This window comes from Sitodiplosis mosellana, unplaced genomic scaffold (genome assembly GCF_009176505.1).
Source record: "Sitodiplosis mosellana isolate CC-2019 unplaced genomic scaffold, AAFC_SMos_1.0 Smas_scaffold_6191, whole genome shotgun sequence".
Taxonomy (NCBI): domain Eukaryota; kingdom Metazoa; phylum Arthropoda; class Insecta; order Diptera; family Cecidomyiidae; genus Sitodiplosis; species Sitodiplosis mosellana.
The window spans coordinates 2067654-2078405 of record NW_022601432.1 but is presented as its reverse complement, the minus strand read 5'-3'; the positions used below and the strand labels follow the sequence as shown (position 1 = coordinate 2078405).

The window sequence follows — 10752 nt, the reverse complement described above, 5'->3', positions numbered from 1 at the left end:
GGCCAAACCACTCGGTTGTCATTCCATCGTGCTGACCAAGTGATGTGCCAATGCAATGTGCATGGCAGCGCACCGACACTGTTCTGTTATTGACTCGTTTTTATTTACATGTTTATTTTTGTGTTTCCTTTTCTCTTCTTCTCTTACTTTTTTGTGTGCATGATATGATGGTCGTCGTCGTCGTCATTGTCGTCAACAACGGCACACACTCGAAAATATATCCCCAACATACACACCGAATAAAAAAATAACAACACCATCACCAACATCACCAACAACAACAACAACAACAACAACAACAACAACAACAACCACAGCAAACGTAGAGCAAGATGTTAAAAGAACGAACGACGCTGCTGATGATTTTGTGAATGGACTTGAGTTTATTACACATGTGCGATTCGCATAAAATATTCGCCGGTGTTGAATGCAGTAGGTTGATTCGGTGTAAAAGAGTTAAGATAGACAAACCATCTCTATTTAGTGTGTATGAGCGATCTTATGATGTGACGTTTGTCTTTATTCTTAACTCATCTTCTTCGTCTGTCACTTTGCTTCACACTTTCAGTGCAAGACAACATTAAAATGTTGGGAGAGGGAGAGGGGAAAAAAATTCGGAATAATAGCACGAATAGCTGCTGAGTATGTTCTATTTGATATGTGCTTAAATAAAACAACAAAAGCACACTGGGAAAGTAGCAAAAGAGAGAGAGACAGAGAGAGAGCGAGAGAGAGAGCGAGAAACACACGTTGCAGCACTATCAGCGTTGTAACAACGACAACGACAACGACGACGACGATGATTATGATGAAGATGACGAATATGCAAGAGGGTGTGCATGCAGTGCAAGGAAACGAACTGAATAGAGTGTGAACAGCAACGGCAGAAGATCTCTAGCTAAATTGCCATGTTAGCATTGCAGTCATAATCAATTCAATTTCAGGTTTTAAGTGTCTTTTGCCGTATAAGTAGAGCGCACATGTTCATAAAATTGTGAACAAGTGACATCAACAAATGATGTATTCGTTCGGAGCTGTTTTTTTCGCCTATCTTTCATTCTCTTCGTGTTTTGTTTTGTTCTGCACTTGCTACGACTATGATTGAAGCCGCTTTTCATAAGTTCTAACAAAATTTATGGAACGGAATTTTTTTTTCTTCTTTTGGTTTACTTTTCATTGAATTCCACAGTGAAATCATGTAATTATCACTTTCACGTGTTTTGGGATTTTGTTGACAAATCAAAACACTTTCAACTCATTTGTTCAACACACCAAACCCATGCGAGAGTTCACATTTCACCGTCACGAGAATCAAATTAACTGAAATTTAGAAGAAACAAAAACACCAACTTAGTTCAAAATAACAAAGTTGTTGGGTTTTTTTTTATCCTCTTCTCTTCTCTGCTTTGGGTGGGTAATTGTTGAAACTTGGTAAAAATTACTTTCGATATTTATGTCACATTCATGAATTTCGTCTGAGAAATGCTTTTCGTGTCGATTCGACCGTGTTATTTTTTTCGCCCTTTGAAACGTGTCTCGTTTTAAATCTGATAAATTTTTTTCTATTATACAATTGCGTTCAATTATATTGTCGATTTTGTAAATATGTTTGTGTGCGAACAAAACTCTTTTCTTTTTTGTTTATTTTGGTATTCGTGTTGATTTCTTTGTGTGTTCATTCCTTGTAGCAATTGGTTATTAAGGAGAAGATTGCATGTGGACACAAAGAGTGAGCGGCCCGTGCGCCGTACACTGTGTGTGTGTGTGTGTGAGTGTCTAAAATTAATATCGGTTTGCAAAATGAAACTTGTTTTCAAGTTGTTATAATAAAATCCAAAAGTACTTGTTTGTTTGCATAGTACACCATTCATTTTTACTCTTGCTTGGCTTTTGCTCTTTCTCTCTTTCTCTTGTTCCCTGTTCTTATGTTGATTGTAGCCGAGAGCTGGGCTTCGGCTCGGTTCAGTTGGGTTTCATTTGGTTTGTGTTTGTTTTGGTCTCTTCGATAAGTTAACGATTCTTGTTAGCAGAACAAGAATGAACCGAGTAAAAAAAAACGCACACACACAAAATTAAAAGCATCAAGGATGATATGAATGAACCGGGTATGTAGACAACGTGATCGCCAAGCAATGAGAAGAAGAAGATGAACGAAATGAAGAAAAAACCCACTACCAAGTCATCTACACGCACACGATGGCATCGCATCGAAAACACATGTTCTAGCCAAAGCCAATATCAGCCATTCAATGTGCATTTAAAAGACATTACACGCAAAACCAATTCAAAATGGTTGAGAAAAAAATTATAACAACACGACACATTATATATGTATACGATACCGACCGAGCATCGGGGCTACGATTCAGAACAACATTAACAGAAACAAAAAAAACTTAACGTAGACAAGAATAAGCGAACGCGAACGAGCACAGCGGGTACAAGTGATCAAAAACAAACGATTCAACAATTGCGAATCTGAAAATGAAGCGAAATAAAGAGAGGAAGAGAAGAACAACGGCAACACACCGAAAAAATACGACGAAGACGACGACGAAAACTGAACGGCAGCTCCTCGACGAAAATTATACACGTCTAAAAGTGTATTATAAGAAAATATGATGATAATATCAAAGTCAAATGGAATGAATGCAATCGGTGGCAGCCGAACAGTCAACTACAATTTTCTAGTGTGACTCAAATGTGTTGTTGTCAGGTGGATGGAGTACAGGCACGTTTGGCCAAACAAAGTGAGCCAAAATGAAAATGAACGAGAAAAAATAAATAGAAGAAAAATCCATAGCACGAAAATAAAGACAACACAATGAGTGTAAGAAATCGTCGTTGCGGTCGTTTCATTGCATGGTTTTCTCCTTTGCACAGGCATATACAATTGAATCGGAATTGAAAATGGCCAACGGGAACACATAACACTGAATCAACAAGAAAACAAATTCGAACGCGATCGATGTCTACACGAATGAAGAAAACAAAACCAACAGAGAAATTTCATTGGCAAGAAAGTAGACAACAGAGCTCAGGCAATATGAACAGGAATAGAAGAGCAAGAGAGCGAAAGAGTGTGTGCATGCGTGTGAGACGAGACCAAAGAAGGATGCATGGTAATTCAAACATTATGTGCACACCAAAAACTGAAAAGACGACGGTGAAACCAAGTATTCATTCCAAAAGATTGCAATGCGTGCTCTACGCTCTGGATACTGGATGTCATGATGCTGCTGCTGCTGCTTTTTTGTATTTGGAAAATGAGCAAACGAACGCGATTCGTTCGTAAATGTATGTACATTAACGTGGCAACAAAGATGAAATATCTTTTTTTGCTCCATATTTTTTATTCTCTCTCTCTTTCTCTCTCTCACACACACATACATACACTCATGATATCTTTTCATCAAAAATGTTGAAATTTTTGATAGCTGCTTGTGTCGAGAGTTCAGGCGCACAGTGAAAGAGAGCAACATTCATCCAATCTGTACCATTGATAGCGGCAATGTGATTCAAAAATGCATCGCAAGATAGACAGCCCAGAGTATGTGAGTGAGAGATAGCAAGAGAGCGCGCAAAAAAGTCCACACCGAAAATTTCACAAAAAAAAAGAAGAAGAAAAGAAGCAAAAGTAGCAGAGGCAGCAGCGGCGAGTAAATGAAATGAAAACAAAACACATGCACACACACACATATCTATACACAAACATTGGTCTTGCATTGACTTCCGAATTGGTAAAACGCAAAATAGAATAAATGAAACCAAAATGAGAGTAAAATAAAACAACAAAATACAATGATCACATGGCTCTTTCACTCTGTTCCTTTCACACAACGGGCTGAGGCAGCATCAGCATCACATCAACTGAACATAGCCAATGTATACAAGCAATGAACCAAAATTTTTTATGGTTTATAAAGAGTATAATACGTCGAGCGTTTGGTTCGCGAACGTGCTTTTCGATATTATTATTATTATTAAAGTTCTGTCTTGGCTTGATTTCAGTTCTTCTTCTTCGAGCGTCGTCCTCTCTTTCATTCTCATTCTCATTCTCCTGTGTAGCATTTTCATAGTTTTCTTTTTTTTGTTTCGTCGTTTCGTTTCATTTTTTTGGACACTTTTCTGTTTCATTCTCTGTTCCATTCACTGGAAAACTCGGTAGCTGTCTGGGTTGCATTCTTGCTTTTGTCATCAGTGTATTTGGTCGATTGATGCTGATGTTGCAATGCAACAGCATCACAGAACACCAGTTATCGATTATTGTGTTATTAGCAGCAATACATACAGCTCTCTTTCGCCCTTTTGCTCTCTCTCCCCCCATTTCTCTCTCTCTCTCTCTCTCTCTCTCTCTCTCTCTCTCTCTCTCTGTTGTTGTACATGATCGACTTGGTTCATTGCATTTTTTTTCCTCTTGCTCATTTCGTAATTTCTTTGGTCGCGCCATAATATCATTTCAAACAGATTCGAAGTGCAAGTAAAGTCGAGAACAAGCAATCTACAAAGAGCGAAGAAGAAAACAGAGGAGAAAAAAAAACAATCAACAACACGAGCAAAAAAATTGAATTCTTTTGGCGTTGAATGTGTATGCACAAATGCTGAATTGCACATGTTCTCTCGTCATTTTTCGTGCTGTTCGAATTTTTCGTGGTTGGTGTCGTCGTCGTCATGTTGAATGCTGATGATTATATTTCATATGTATCGGTAATTTTTCCACCGAAACATTCGTTTGTCGTGGTTGGCGTCGTGTAGTGCGATTTTTCCCAGGTCAAAAAATGTCCAATCATTTGTGCCACATGAATGTTATCGACAACCAAAAATCGCACGACACTTTGCGCTGGTCCTCTGTGTGTGTGTGTTTGTGAGCGCCCGCTTGCTCGTCGCCCATTCACCTTGTCGTGTTACATGCAATCGCATTCCGAATGATTGGACACATAAGAAATAAACATTTTAATTTTCATTTATTTGGTTTTTTCTTTGGTTTTGTTTTTGGTGAATGACATTCTTCCACCAAATCTCGGTTGATGACGCGTTTATGTGTACAGTGGTCTCGTTTATTCTTTCTCTGGATGATGTTGTTGTTGTTTGTCGTTTGTTTGAAATTTTCATAATGTCTTCTTATAAACATTTATTGCCGTCATTGTTTCGAGATTATCGAATGAAGCCTGCACTTTCTTTCGCTCGATGTAGTGCACATTAAAACTTGGTTCATGTCTCTTCTTCTTCTCATTTTGCTTCGTCTTCTCTGCCATTTTCATTGAAGCTCTTTCCCTTGCTTGCTCAATGGCCTGGTTCACTTGATGCACCTCTCGACCTGACGAGATTTTCCCGCGCACTTTTCCATTAAGACGATTGCACACGTTTTTTTTTTCATTCGTTCTTCATTTATCGTTGTTGAAGTCTTTTTTTTCTCTCCTCAATTTTGATGATGTTTTCTTTTGGACGAGCTCCTCTCAAAAAAAAAATGAAGTAAAAAAAAATGAGCCCCGAGAAGCACAGCAGAATTTCATTAACACCTTCGTACGTACAATATGAAAAACTAAGGCAAGTAAATACAAAAAGTGAGAGAGAGATAGAGAGAAAAAAAATCGACACACCAACCGCACACAAGTGAAAACATTGCACTCAGCCATATCGAGATATCGTCGCGTCAATTTCAGCAAGACATTGAGTGCGTTTCAAATGAGATTGGTCCTCAGTAGCAAAGCGCAGTAGCAGTGTAAACGAAGGCAAACGAAAAAATATATATATATGGGAAAACAAGAGATTATTATTTTACGAATGCAAGAAAAAGAAGCGAAACCGCAACCGTTCTTGCATTATGCTATATAGTTTTTTTTTCTCGTGTTGTTCATGAAGTCAATGAGCACGAAAGGAAATAGTAGTGTGTTTTTTTCTGTTTCTTTTGCGGTGCCCGTGACTTGGTGTGCGCGCATAAAATTTAATCATCATCGTATTTTGAGTTGGACTTTTCAGCAACGAGCACAAGAGAGAGAGAGAAAGAGAGAGAGAGAAGAGTGTCGGAAGGGAAAAAAGCGAAACAAAACTTACAGCGAAAGACATAGAATTATGGTAATGTTGATCGTTATGCTTATTATGATACTGAACACACATAATTAAGCCAATTCAAAAGTAGCAAATTCTATTTGGTAAAAGATGGAAAAAAAGAACCATACACGACACACTGGCTTGGAATGAGAAGAACTTGCTGCACTCTCGAAATATTACATGGCATAAGATTATCCTATCGAGTAAAAATTCAGTTGAATCGAGGAATTGTGACGGGATGTGGCAAGATGGAGAGGAAAATTTGAGTTTTCCATTAGGAAATCGCCTTGAAACAATGATAATTCATTAAAATACCAAATCCATTTCGATGGAATCATATTGAATTTTGGTGACCAGGCCCTCTTATCACCACACATTGACTCGACACGGATTTGAGATTCCACACACGGGGGACAGAATGCATGTGTGTGTCAAATGAATTCGTACATCGAACGCAATGTAATTTCTGACCATATGTACAACTTTTAATTGCTTAATTAAATGTTAAAAGACACTTAAATTATTTTCCATTTCCCTCCGGAGACAAAAGAACCAAAAGTATATATGTGTGTGCAATTCCGAAAGGAGCTAAGAGCATGCCGAAGAAAGAATGGAAATAACGAGGCGGCCAGTAAAACTCGCATACACATTTCACTAGTAAAGGTGCATTCTCGTAGCACGTTGACTAGAGAGAAATTGAAATCGTTCGGTGTGCATAATTCATTCATGCAATCATCCAACGAAGAAAGAGCGAGCGATCGAGCTAGAGAGAGAGAGAGAGAGAGGGAGAGAGAAAGATGTGGAGACAGTATTTTGTTGGTCAATTCATACAATTGTTCACTTATCAGACATCCGGTACGATGAAGGGTGCATATAACTTAGGCCATATCACCAACGGGGAATACATCTCAGTTGATAAGCTGTTCTGCACAGCGATGACGTGATTTCCGCCTCAATTTGCATTTCCATGGCAGCAGCAACAACAACAACAACTATAATAACAACAATAACGAGATAAGAAAAAAAATACCGACCGAAAAATGTATTGTTGAAAATAATGTTCACTTGAGTAAAATTCTTGAAACCAAAGTGAAAAGTCTTGATTGTCGAACGAACCTCTTATTCGAAGAAACTTGTGCCTTTCAGCTCAATTCATTGAAAAATATGTTGGATAATATACGATGTAGTAATTATGATTATTGAATTGAGTATTCTATTTCTTGTTGTGTGTATATAAAATGGTCAAAGATGCGTCAGATAAATGCGAAATACCAAGAAAATAGAGCACGCATGCACAACTATGAAGAAAGTGGAAAACAACAATGAACAAAAAGGAAAAGAATGAAGTCAACCAAATTATGCCATATGATAAGGAAAGTATATATGCTATGTAAAGGAATGAACGCCATCGAAAATATGATAGAGAGAATTGTGGTGAACAGGCGGTTGCAAATGCGGTGCACCCAAAGTTCGATGGGAACACACTTAAATACGGTGCCATTGTATACCAGCGCCACTCATAATTGCTCCCATATCGTTTTCAGTTTCAATTGGATGAGAGTTCAATATCACCAATGCCCATTTAATCGACCATTTTCACAATTCTATTTCATTTCTTCTGCAAATCGAGCACAGGACAACTAACCCCACAAAATAGAGTGTGCGACGAGGCAATTCTTCGGGTTGTGTGTTTTTTCTTTATTGTTCCAATGGAAAATTTTTCGATGAAGTTGCCATAAGGCATAATTGCTATTATTATAAAAAACTTATGGTTCGCATACATTGCCCGAGTGAGCCACTGCTCTGCTGCTATTGCTGTTGCTGATGATGGTGATGGTGACTGTTTAAACTCTGTCTGTACACACAACAAATCATACACACATTCCGCTCGGCATGGTAGCAAAACGATGAAATATGATTTCAATCAATTGATGGTTTCCTTAGAAAATTATTCTACGTGTACTACCCAGTATGGGCTTTGAGAATATCGTTAAACCATCTTCTTGATATGGAAATCATACATTGGCATTTCATGAAAAGTTTTCATCTGAGAAATCATATATCGGGTCAAAATCAAAGAGAAAATTTCAGTTAAAAACCTCAAGACTTTCGAAATATTGTTCGATATAGGACTTCAGTCTTCCGTTTTTCAATATAAACAAATGCTCGAGTATTGCACTAAGAAGAAGAGCAATGATGCATCAGACAAAACCGACAGCTGAAAGCAAACGAAACCAAAAACGATGAACAACAACAGCGATAACCAAAAAAAAAAATCGACGAAATATTTATGAGCACCATAATTTCATTTAAAATTAAAACTAAACCATTTATCCTTTGGGTTCAAGTTGTTGTATGCGTTGGCCAACATGTACATGTGGTATGCATTTCACTTCTGGTTGTTCTTGTTTAGAGCAAACAAGAGAAAATGAAAGAATGGAAAAAATACGAGCGAAATGGATATTCTGCGTGGCTGAAGAGAATCGTTGCACTTGATGTATATGTTTCCGTACAGCGTAATTTCTCCTCTGCGATGAAATCATGAAGCAATCGCGTGGACCAACCGTCGTACAATCATCATAATCATCATCATTCGTTGCGTATGGTGTTAAAAACATTTCCCCTTCATCGCAACGCATCATCTGCATGCGATGTTTTGTCTTCGTTTTGCTCTGTTCATCGGTTCTGTTGCGAGATGCGTGTGTGCTGTTGCTGCCGCTGCCGCTGTCGTTGCTTTCACATAATCACATTCTCCAGCCAATTGGTTCTTGCTTCCCACAGAATCCGGTGAACTAGTGAGTGCATACGTTCGGCTCCAAGGTGCGCAAAGTGCTTGCAGCATTCGACGCTATGCAACATAACACCAAAGAAATGATCTGCACGTTAACGCACCAACACCACCGACAGCACCAGCAGCAGCAATATCTCCCATGCTGTCGCATTTCCCACTGTATGCAATCTGTTTATATCGGAAACATCGCAAATTGCCACCAAGCGCATAGAGAGGAGAAGCGTGCAGGCGAGCGAACGCACACTCAAACGAACGAACGAGCGTTGTATAGCTGGAGCATGTCAAAACACATGCTGAATGTGACGGGCCAAAGAACAAGATGATCAAAGAAATGCCTGAAGACATTGTCACACGGAACCCGGTCGCTTTCGTTCTCCTCACACTCTCTATCTCTTGCTGTGCGTTGTGACCAACGCTTCGTCATCGTCGTAGTCGGCAAGTGTCATTGCAACACTTATCATCATCATCATCATCATCGCATGCGTTCGCAACGACCGTATCTCACACTCATACGTTATGGTCATACCGTCACTGCCGCTTCTGTTGCTGTTGCCATTGCCGCCGCTGCTGCTGCTGCACTCCATTCTATCCGACACTTATGTGAATTCTGTAACGCGAATGCCAATTTAGTTCGTGTTTCGCTCTTCAGTAATGAGGACGTTCATACATCGTCGTAGATTCGTTCGCGCGTGTTTATGTTTTCCATAGAAGAAAATTCGATTCTTCCGAAACATTACAAATTATCACAACAAACGCAATTCATTCGATATCACGATCAAATCGAATTTTAGCAAATGTATTATATGTTTTCGCGCAAAAATTACTCTCAAAAAATTAGTTGAAAGAAAAGAAGAAACGCATTTCAATTCAAACAGTGTCGACGAAATATTTTTATGAAGCGGTTAAATTGCACAAGTGAATAAAAATTGCAGCAAGTGTGTTCTTGTTGATCTCATCCCCATCATCCAAGTGTAGTGCACTGAATCTGCATAATAAATATTGTGATCGAAAAACATTGACATAGTGCTTGTGTTGTACATTAATTTTTGGTTTAATCCAAAAAAAAAAAAAAAATAAAAATAAAATGAACCAAAACCGAAGAAAAAGAAAAAATCATACATTTGAATAAATTTCCACACTCGTTTTGATTGTTGCGCATGGTGCGAAAATCGGTCACACTGAATAAGTCAAATGATTTGATTAAGCGTGGTGTTAGTGCGTAAAAATTGCATTTCCCAAATTTTCGCCGATTTCTCGCTCACTCAATGTGCATTTGTTTGACACACACGATGTGCAACAGCAGAGCAAATTCAGCTAAATAATTTTTTGCGTGTTCACAACATTTTTTCACCCCGGTAACATTGATTATTGTGTTCATTCATAATTTATTCCGTGTAAAAGTAAATCACACGTGGATATGTGACAGAACCAACCAAATATTGAGCGAGAGAAGAAGAAAAAAGTTGAAAAAAAAAATTGTGATTGAAAAAAAATAGGCACAGTGTTTGAAAACATCATAGTGTGTTTTGCCAGCAGTACAGCATTTGACAGAGATTATTTGATTTGCATTTAAAAGCTGGATGAAAAAAAATATAAGCGTTTTGTGTCATAAATAGAAATTCGAGTGAATGGAAGAAGTACAATAGGAAAAATCGAATACAAAGTTAAATGAAAAGAGTGTATCATCAAATTGAAAACCAACCCAAACATACCGATTTTGGAGAATCGTCAAACAGTTCGTGTTTAAATCATACAACAACAAGTGCGAATTGAATTTAATTCTTACGGAAATCAAAATATTCCCAGTGAAAATGAAAAACGTATGTTGAAAAGAAATATTTTTTCTTTCGTTTTGTTACATTAAAACAAAAATTTCTGTTGTTGTTCTTAAGTTTTTATTGTGGAATTTT

At 38.0% G+C, this 10752-nt stretch overlaps 1 protein-coding gene across 3 annotated transcripts in view; it reads left to right on the top strand.

The window, feature by feature from the left end:
* The first annotated feature begins 9470 nt into the window (after positions 1-9470).
* The window catches only part of LOC129576675 (nephrin), a 395651-nt gene continuing 394369 nt past the window's right edge, over positions 9471-10752 (top strand). For 2 of the 3 annotated variants that reach the window (XM_055462086.1, XM_055462091.1), the window contains exon 1: positions 9488-10662. The gene's annotated coding sequence lies outside the window, so the exon portion shown is untranslated. Of the gene's footprint in view, positions 10663-10752 lie in introns of all 3 variants that reach the window. The other variant, XM_055462090.1, reaches the window with a different exon arrangement.